This window comes from Sturnus vulgaris, chromosome 2 (assembly GCF_052056855.1).
Source record: "Sturnus vulgaris isolate bStuVul1 chromosome 2, bStuVul1.hap1, whole genome shotgun sequence".
Classification (NCBI taxonomy): domain Eukaryota; kingdom Metazoa; phylum Chordata; class Aves; order Passeriformes; family Sturnidae; genus Sturnus; species Sturnus vulgaris.
The window spans coordinates 53,184,594-53,192,756 of record NC_142244.1 but is presented as its reverse complement, the minus strand read 5'-3'; positions in this window follow the sequence as shown (position 1 = coordinate 53,192,756).

Genomic DNA, 8,163 nt, shown 5'->3' with positions numbered 1-8,163 from the left:
TGTTTATTGGGAGGTCTGACCCACATGGTTGGTTGCTGTCCCCAGGAACTGCAAATCTTCATGTCTTCAAATTTCTTGCCAGACTGCAGATGTATGTGTGTGTCCCCTTACTTACTTCTCCAAATGTTCTAGCAAAAAAAAGGCAGTGTTATTTAGCTTCAGATGTTGCAGAGGATTTGATGAAAAAGAGAAAACTTCCTAATTGTTTTGTTTTTTTCTCTATTATCCTCACTGTCACTTGGCACCTTTGCCCTTCTCTTTCTCTCAAGTACCGTCAGATAGACACGAGTGTTCTGTGGCAGAAAGCTCTCTAGTCTGCTGAGCTGTGATCTAGCTCAGCTAGAGATCTAGCTCCAATTCCAGTTATCCAGGTGAGGCAACAGATAAAAATATTCTTGATAGAACAAGGGGTAATGGTTTTAAACAGAAAGAATGGAGATTTAGATTGGATATAAGAAAGAAATAATTTATGATGGGACTTGTGAGATACTCTAGAACAGGTTGTTCAGGAAAGTTGTGGATGCTCCAGCACTGGAAGTGTTCAAGGGCAGGTTAGATGGGGCTTTGAGCAACCTAATCTAGTGAAAGATGTTCCTGGTCATGGCAGTAGGTTTGGACTAGGAGATCTTTAAAGGTTCCTTCCAATATTCTGTGAACATTTCATTTTTAAATTCCCATTTTCCATTTAAATGTAGTCATTGTATGTATACACTCCTATTAGAATAATGGCACCCTATTTCACAAAATATTTGAAATTTTTACTAAAAAAAATTAGGAGGACAGTAGAACTCATAATTCACTTTAATTCTTATCACAAAATTATTAACATTTTGTATTTCCACTTATAATTTAATTTTTTCCAGGTTCATCACAAATGTAGCTCCATATTCTTCTTGTGGATAAATATTTCTGTACAGCTATACCAGATGAGACCTCATCAGTGGTCTTTTGGAGTAATGTCAGGATATCTGTCTGGGTTCATTTCTAGGCATGATGGAAATTAGCTGAATTTACAGATTTCATTTAAGTATAAAGATTACCCATTAAAAACATCTTAGAGAACTCATCAGAGTTCAGCTCTCTAAAGTGCATAAAATGCTCGGTGTTCCAAACACAGAAAGTATAAGAAATGAACAAATGTTTTCTCTCTTCCTCAGATACCAAGCCACGTCACTATTTGGAGCACTGCAACAGGTTCTGCTATCAGCCAGGACTGTCATGTTGTAACCAACATTTCATTTTATTCATCTTTGAGCGACAAGAGCACAGGCCTGCTGCAGGGAAGAGAAGACAAAATCTCCCACCTTTCCCCTCTGGCAAAAGCTGTTCAGTTTAGAGTTCACATCCAACATAGATCAAAACTCATTCTTTATTGCTTGTCCCCAGGAACAAATGCATAAACAGGGTGTATGTGGACTAACGCTTCCAAGGCTTTCTCACACATCTATCATAATTAAATTAGGATAATGAGAAGTAAAACAAACCTTAAAAACCTTCCCCTCAACTCTCACTCCTTCCTGATATGTATATGCTCTCCTGCAGTGTTGCAGGGAGATGGGGAATGGAGGTTGTGGGCAGTTTCCTCCTTAGGGAAAGTATTCCTTCCCCTGCTTCAGTGTGGGGTCCCTCCCATGGGACACAGTCCTCCAGGAGCCTCTCCAAAGTGAGTCCTTCCCATGGACTTCCGTTCTGCATGAGCTGCTCCACCGTGAGTCTCTTCACAGGGGGCATTTCCTCAGGAACAGGCTGCTACAGTCCTGCCACAAGTCCTGCCAGAAAACCCACACTAGGGTAGGTTCCTCTCTCCATGGGTCCACAGGTCCCTGCCAGGAGCCTGCTCCAGCATGGGCTTCCCTCATGCCTTCTTTTGGTCATCCAGCTGTTCCATCATGGAGTTTTACCATGGGCAGTAGGTTGGATATCTGCTCCTGTGAGGAAGATGTTTTCAAGATTTGGTTTACTTCTCATTATCCTGCTCTGATTTTGATTGGTAACAAATGCAAGTAATTTCCCTAAGTTCCTTGTTTTGACCATAATGGCACTTGGTGAGTGATCTCTCCCACTCCTTTCCCCAACTCATGAGACTTTTGGTGTATTTTCTCTGCCCTGCTTAGTTGTGGTGGAGAGTGAGGGAGCAGCTTTGGTGAGTGCCTGGCACCCAGACAGGGTCAACCCACCACACAGAGCAAGGGAGGAATTGGTCATGCTATGAGATCCGAGGATTTTTTTTTGGAAATCACCGTGCAGAAATGTAAGAAGTGCAGTTTAACTAAAACCATTATTGTTACTGTTCATCTCAGCTGTTTTTTCAGGAGTGTGTCTGTGGATTAGTATTTTATATTAAGAACCAAACTCTCAGTTCATATGCAAGTAATGTTCTGCCATTATATCACATTTTTTGGTTTTGTTGTTTGTTTGCTCTTAATTGCTAACTGCAGCATGACTGAGATGTTCTTAGATGTTCTTCCAGAGTGAGGCTGGCTGCAGTTAGCCACAACTTTTAAAAGCAGAGAGAAGCCAGCAAGTATACTTACACTGGAGACCTCTGTTAACAGAAAGGCAGGCTTAGAACATGATTCGTTTTAAGGAACAGAAAGTCCTATTATTTTACAAAAGTGGCAAGTTCCCTCTCTTACATCAAGTTAGTCATTTTAGAAATAATTTTAGGAGCTTATAGTTCATGAGAACCCTGGAGGGAGGAAGAAATTTAATAAAAAAACACAGTAGCATCACTATGAAGTGGTAAAAAGAGGTGTTAAAAATTGCCTAGCAACATAGTGTTTTAAAGTATATTCATAGAACACATGAAGCAAGAATATTCAGTGCAAAAGAAGACTCTTTGTTCTTAACAAGTGTTTCTGCATGGCTTTTCTGATGCACAGTATCACTTTTGTTAGTGGTGTAGCTATATAAAGTTCCAGCTGTGTGGGGCTGTGCATAACAGTTTCAGGAACTCAAAAGTTTAGCAGAATATTAGAAAAGGAAAGCAGCCTCACACCAGTATTTCTGACAAAGACATGAATTAATTACTTTCCATACATTCAGAATAATTTTTTCATATTTCCTACAACTAACTCCTGCAGAAAAAAATACTGAACTCTTTTTGCAGTGATGGTATTCTGCAATGGCAGAATGTAACTAAAGTAAGAAAATTTGTATGGAAAGGAAGCAGCTGATATAAGATCAATAGACATTACTGGGAAAAACCAAACTACAGGCAGGATTTTGGCCACAACAATTTTCTTTGAGTCTGAATCTGAAAGAATTTCAGCTCTTTAAACTATTACTCCCTATTGCATTGTAGAAAGAAATAAAGTAGATCAAAATGCATGGAGAAAGAAAAAACATGGGTCCCACCACATCACCTTGGGACTGAGATAAAAGCACTATGTACCATTATATATACCACTGATAATTTTTGAAAGGTTGTGATGACTGTCACAAATTTTCAGAGGACTGGGAGAAAGTAAACTCCACTATGCTCTTCAAGAAGGGCAAGAGGGGACAGTCTGGGCAGCTCCTGACTGGCCAGCCTCACTTCAAACCCTGGGAAGATGATGGAGGAAATAATTCTGAAAGCCATTTCCAAACACATAAAGTACAAGAAGAGGATTGGGAGAAGTCAGCATGGATTTATGAAAGGAAAATGATGCTTGATAAATTTCATGCTTTCTGGCATGAGAAAACGGGTTGGAGTATGTGGAGCAAAGAGTGGATGTTGCTTACCTTGATTTTAGTAAGGCTTTTGATGCAGTTCCTCATCACATCCTTGTCAAAAAGCTGATGAAGGAGAATTACGTGGACAGAAATGTGGGCTGAAAATTGACTGAGCTGGTGGCTCAAAGGGTTGTGACCAGATGCACAAAGTCCAGCTGGAGCCCAGTCACTCGTGGAGAATCCCAAGGGTTGATTCTACATCCAGTTCATATTAACAAATTCTTTAATTACCTGGAATATGGAACACTCTTAGTAAGTTTGGGAAGGATCCAAAATTGAAAGCAGTGGCTAATACACCAGAGGGTTGTGCTGGCCTTCAGAGAGACCTTAACATTCTGGAGAAATGGGCCAACAGGGATCTCATCAAGTCCAGCAAAAAGAAATACCAAGTCCTGCCCCTACAAGAGGAACAATAAGCCTGTGCACCAGTACACACTGGTTACTGAACCACTGGAGACCAGCTTTGCAGGAAAGGGAGGATTCAGTGGCTCTGCTGGACAAAAATGCAATGCTCCATTTCAGGAAAGGTCAACCCCCCTCCCACACTGCATTGCCAGTTGGTCAAGAGGGCTGATTCCTCACCTCTGCTAGGCACTGTCAAAGACATATCTGCAGTGCTGTGTCCAGTTCTGGGCTCCACAGAACAAAAGAGAGATGGATTTACTAGAGGGAGCCCAGTGAAGGGCCATTAACATGATTGAGGGACTGGAGAGCCTGACAAGCAAGAGAGGCTGAAAGTGCTGGCATAGTTCAGCCTGGAGAAAAGAAAATAAAGGAGGAAGGTCCTAAGATACGTTTTGACTGTGATAACTGTAATGAAAAGAGATTATGAAAGAGTATAGGCATTTTGTGCTTCATCCTTTGCACTGCTGGGTGAAGGGAACACTTCATTTCAGGTATGAAGTTCTTTCAAGTTTCAGTTAACATGCCCAGTTATGAAATGATTTTATTTTTCTCTGCATATGTCACCTGTGTCCAGGTTGCAGTTAACATCCTATAGAAAAGTCTCAATGAAGTATGTAATACTAGTTGTTTCTACCATGAAATGCTGTGTAGTCCTTGTCAAATCAAGACAATTTAGGCTTTGTATCTGAAATTTGAGGATGTATACTCTTTTTTAACTTCCAGAAATGTCAATGCCACAGGCCATGATCTAGAAGTCCATAAAAGTGACTTCTAATTGAAGTGGATAGTGACCTGACCTTCAGTGGTCTTCCTCACATGCTCAAGAGAGGAACATGTTTACACACACACTGAATCAAGTCTTCTGGTGGCAACAGATTGGCTGGAATAGCGTTTTAAACCCATCAGCTAAAACCATACAAATGACAATATTAACTATGCAGTGCTTCCATCTCCCTTCCCCACTCTTATATATGTCACACCATACAGTCTCCCTAGTGCTTCCTTGGGTCCCTTCCTTGTTTTTCCTTTGCTTCAAGTTGTAATTATTTGCCTGCTATCACTCTGCAATACCATTAGCATTATGCAGTATAATGCAGTTGCAGAATATTGATGGCACTCTGAGTCGACCCAGCAATTACAGTGGAAAGGCCCAGAAAGACTACTGTACATTATAAAAGCATTAAAGTGTGAGCACTATGCGATAATGATGGAATTATCCTTATTTACTTCCTGCCGCTTTCTGAATGTCACACATAAATTGAATACTAGATAATCATATTCCTACCTGGTCATTTTCCACTTCTAGACTCTATATAATGTCATAAACAACTGTATCCTTTTACTGCGGCAGTTACATGGGCTCTGCTAACAAAAGCTTGCATAAAGAATTAAACATGTTAATTTCCTGTTTTCTTTCTTTCTTTCTTCAGTTTTTGATGAGCTATATTTCTATTCAAGCTCTAATTCATGAATTGGAAGAGAATTCAAATTCCCACTCAGTGTGATCATTGTTAGACCAGACTCTTTTTTTTCTTTTTTTGATCATTTGTAATGAAATAGTTGAAGTCAACAGAATATGAATTGCCAGCACTGTGTGCATGTTCATTCGGCACACTGAAGAACATAAGAACAGAATAAATGCCTGTCTGGGTCAGACCATGGTTCTATCCAGCTCCCTGTTCTCTCTCTCCATTGAGAGATGACGGGAGATGCTGTTTCTGTAGGGCAGACAAGTCCCACCATTTTCTGGTGTGTCTTCTCCTTATACTCCTCACAAGCCCAGCTGGCATGTTAGAAATTATATATTGGAAACTGCATGACTTTCTAAATTTTCAAAAGTATTACTTCTGCCTTTAGTATCTCTTTATGGACCTATTGTGCATGAGTTTTCTAATACTTTCCTGAACCTGCTGATATCATCTGCCTCCACAAACTCTTATGCTGTAAATTGCAGAGACTCACTATCCTCTGGAGAGAGTTGCTTTCTCTCAGATGTTTTAAATCAAGCTTCTATTGGTTTAAAAATCTGCCTGTAATTCCAAGTTCACACAGTTTGGTGAATAACAGTTCTAAATGATCTTGTCCACTGGTTTCATGTCTTTACAAACTTTAGTCTTATGCCATACAGATTTCTCATCTCCACGTACTAAGAGATCAAAATATCCCCCCTGGCCTTTTTAGTTTCTGCTTGTAAGTCCTGTCCCTCTTGGTCTCTTCTCATAAGGCAGATGTTCTATTCTCTTGATCTTTTAGTTGTTTCTACTGGATTTTTCTTGAGTTGAGCCTGAGAAGTACATGGACTTCCCTTTACTTCTCGAGATGTGGCTGCACCATTTTTTTTCATAGCAGTGAGATCTTATTTTCTGTTTTATTATCAACATTTCTCTTGATGAAGCCCAATACTCTGTTGGCCTTCTGGCTGCAGCTGCACTCTAAGCTACTGTTTGTATGCAAGCCTGTACTGAGATCATGCTTCAGACATTTCAGCTGACACCCATTCCCAGAAGTGAGACTTGGGCCTCTTTTACTCTTCAGTATGATATTATCTACCTCCAGTGCACATGGGCGTGTCAAACACTGTCCTTCATATCCACCACATGGTCCCATCAGCTTTCATATGGCTGATATTGGATATGTGTAATTTGTAGGAGCTTTCCTGGATGGAGTCTAAGAAAAAGAGTGCTGAAAAGGCAACCCAGATTTGTAAATATTTTTGCCCAAGTTTTCTTTGCATGGGATAGACATGTGGATACAAAGTTATATGGCTGTTGAGGTCATGGAGAGGGCTCAGGGCACTTAGGCTTAGCTCAAATCTCCCTCTCTGGTTCAGCTTTGTAAATTACAACCCAGAAGAATCCCTTCTTGAAGTGTACAGTCCTATCAATTTGAAGTGCATATACAGAGCTATTAAGAAGAAAAGTGACTGAGGGACCTTGAGGGCACTGAGGGATGGAACACAGCCCAGTGGGGTAGGTCAACTGACCTCAAGGATGTAACACAAATAAGAGAGGTATTGACCAGACAGCTGTGAATCCTGAATTCTTGAAACTAGGAAATGTCTTGTCCATCTTTTTATTTTGTGCAAGTGTCACTGCAAGAACTTTTGAAACCAGAGCAATTCCCCTGTCAATCTCTACCCCTGAGAAAGGAGAACAGTAGGGTGAATATGTGCACGGGCTGTTATTACCTTGCACCACAAGAGCTGAGCATCAATTGCTTCATTTGGTTTGTTTAGCAATTGCTAGTATTTACCTCCTTTGCTTGTGTTTGAATAGGCTGTCTGAGTATTTTGGCAGTGATTTATTTTTTCAGGCAGCTGCTCCTTTTGTGTTGAGGTTTTTAGTGATGGTTTTTTCTCCTGGCTATGGTACTGTGGGTTGGATGCAGACCTGCCAACCTTGTACTATTCTCACTAAGAGAAAAATAACTGCTGGCTTGAGGGAGAAATTGAGGTAATTTCAACAGATCTCAAGCACATTATTGTTTCTGTATTTAATAGTGTTCGTTTCTTTTATTCTACTTATTATGCCAGCTGCTGATTGCATATTGCCTCTTTATTTTTAGTTGCACAGCTCAATTTTCAAGGTTACCAGCTCTTTATAATTGTTCACTCTAATTATTAATTAATTAGTTCACCATGATTTCTTTACAATAATCTTTACATTCTCTTCCTGACCTGTAAATAGGATAATATGAGTTGTCCTTTCAACAGATTACTGGACATATGGTTCCTGATATGCATTGTTAAAAATGGGCACATATAGATATTTTTACATCTCATTTCTCTCGAATTGGTGTGATGGGAGTGCTGAAGACGTCATGATATGCTGAATTATCTGATTTTTAGTTAATATTAATTTTATAATCTGGATTGTTGTTGCCTTCAAATGTTGCTTATGAACCCTGATAAAGCACAGCAAACTGAGGACTAATGAGAAAATACTTGGTTTCAGCACCCCTGTTAATATATATGAGTTGGCAAATTGTCCTTCTTGTCTGGGCGAAACCTTTTGATTATAATTGATTCCAAGAACTAAGTAG